The sequence below is a fragment of the Triticum dicoccoides genome, chromosome 6B, assembly GCF_002162155.2.
Source record: "Triticum dicoccoides isolate Atlit2015 ecotype Zavitan chromosome 6B, WEW_v2.0, whole genome shotgun sequence".
Taxonomy (NCBI): Eukaryota; Viridiplantae; Streptophyta; class Magnoliopsida; order Poales; family Poaceae; genus Triticum; species Triticum dicoccoides.
The window spans coordinates 2793721-2796249 of NC_041391.1; the positions used below are offsets into that span (position 1 = coordinate 2793721).

A 2529-nucleotide genomic window follows, 5' to 3' on the forward strand; every position below is an offset into this window, starting at 1 on the left:
TATATATATATATATATATATATATATATATATATATATATATATATATATATATATATATATATATATATATATAGACACACACACACACACACACAAAGATTATATGAGGGTGGATAAATCATCTTGTAGATCTCCTGGAACAAGTGCCCCTTAAATCACATTTTCTAGATGGCCAAGTACATGAGTCCCATCCATTCGAGAGTCCTTCTGCAGGCTCTACTTCTTCTCATATGCCTTGCTACAACTACACAATGTAAGCAGGGGAAGGGATATGCAATAGTTATTTTTCCACTTCCAATAATCTCTCTTTACAATATGTACACATGTGTAATAATCTTCTTATTTCTGCTAGAAGTAGGAATTTTGCTAATGCATAACGACTTGTTTTCCCCCCTGTTTTTGTTCCATATGGTGCTTGTTTGTTAATCACTGTATAATCATACTAACGTCAATGGTTTATCTGTTATTCCATAGGTCGAATCATCACCTACGGCATAGATGATGAGAAGATCAATTTACCATATGGGTTGTGTGCTGATAAAAAGTTCGCTAAATCCTATTGTTTCTTATTGACCACTTTGTGTTACTGGACGGTCGATGAATGCAAAAGCAAATGCAAATAGAAGAAGTAATGTGTGATCCGGAAAAATATTTGAAATAAAAAAGTATCTCGGTTGTGATTTTATTGGTACGTGTTGGAATTTAGCATTGGGAGTAGAATAAAACTGGACTCTTTTTTTCTTTTTTATGGTGGGTGATGGATCTTTGGGCCATGGATGTATGTTATTCATAAGAGCAACTTCCGTCTACTAAAACCTCTGGCTTTTAGAAATCTTGAAACCTAGTCTTTTGTGACAGAAGCATTTATTAGCTGTGAATAATAGAAGTACTTATTTTGGGAAACTGCAGCATGCACACAGTATTAGGAGAACAATCAGATAAATCATGAACAATTCACAACAAAACTAACCTGGAAAATAACCGTATCTATTTTCACATGAGTTTTCTATAGAAGAAATCCTTGCGTGAAAGCATACCTAGGTTTGCTTCGGTACAACTACTAACATTCGCTTGGATCCAGTAGAAAGTTAGAAACCAAGCATAGAAAAATATTCATTTTCATTAAATCCACAATTTGCTTCCACGACAACCAAAACGTGATTACAGATTGGCGGCCCCGAATGAGGTTCACGAATCTTTCTTCTTCTTTTCCATCAGACCCTCTGGAATATGGTAGGCTCCTATGAAGTTCAGTTCATAGGAGCGCTTAAAAATCAATTAGTTTGTTTTCCTTATATTCCATGAACTTTTAGTACCCTAACTGATGTGGTAGTGACATGAGCTCCCTCTCCACCACTCAAGGATCTGCAGCGCCGTCCCAGTCCGACCCATGGTGTACATTAACTTTGTTGTTATAGTTGTCATAGCAGAAACAATAGAAAACTCTTTTTAGGTTTCTTTGTGAACTTATAATGTTTACTGTTCTTTCTGTACATGAACTTGTACATTGCCTTGTCATGTTGTGCGTATACTACCCATATGAGCACTTGCAAAATTAAATTTATTTCTATTTGTAATTTAAATTTAGTTCGTAGGAGCACTAGAAAATCAATTAGTTTGTTTTACTTATATTCATAGAACTTCTAGTACCCTAATTGACGTGGTAGTGACATGAGCTCCCTCTCCACCACTCCAGGCAGCGTCGTCCCAATCCAACCCCATGGCGTACATTAACATAGTTGTTTAGAAACAATACAAAACTCTTTTTAGGGTTCTTCGTAAACTCATAATGTTTACTGTATATGAACTTGGTTGTTCTTTTTTGCATAAACCTGTACATTGCCTTATCACGTTGTGCGTGTACTACCCATAGGAGCACTTGAAAATTTTACTTTGGTTCATTTTCTATTTCCTATTTAGTTCATATGAGAACTTGAAAATTAATTAGTTTGTTTTACTTATATTCCATGAACTTCTAGTACCCTAATTGATGTTGTAATGACATAAGCTCCCTCTCCACCACTCTAGGATCTGCAGCGCCGTCCCAGTCCGACTCCATGGGGTACATTAACTTGGTTGTTATAGTTGTTATATAGCAGGAACAATACAAAACTCTTTGCAGGTTTCTTTTTGAACTTATAATGTTTACTGTATGTGAACTTGGTTTTTTGTGACATGAACTCATAAATCACCTTGTCATGTTGTGCGTGTACTGCCCATAGGAGCACTCGAAAAATTAAGTTCAGTTCAATTTCTAATTTAAATTAGTTCATAGGAGCAACTGAAAATCAATTACTTTGTTTTACTTATATTCCATGAACTTCTAGTACCCTAATTGATGTGGTGGTGACATGAGCTCCGTCTCCACCATTCCAGGGTCTGCAGCGCCGTCCCAGTCCGACCCCATGACGTACATTAACTTGGTTGTTATAGTTTTTATAGCAGAAACAATACAAAACTCCTTTTACGTTTCTCTGTGAAGTTACAATGTTTTACTGTATTTGAACTTGGTTGTTCTTTTTACAT

At 35.7% G+C, this 2529-nt stretch overlaps 1 long non-coding RNA gene across 1 annotated transcript; it reads left to right on the plus strand.

Annotated features, from left to right (window-relative positions):
* Nucleotides 1-103: 103 nt before the first annotated feature.
* On the plus strand, nt 104-688 carry LOC119321703. The gene is made up of 2 exons (XR_005155152.1): nt 104-256; nt 478-688. It is a non-coding gene; the product is annotated as an uncharacterized LOC119321703 (long non-coding RNA).
* Nucleotides 689-2529: the final 1841 nt, after the last annotated feature.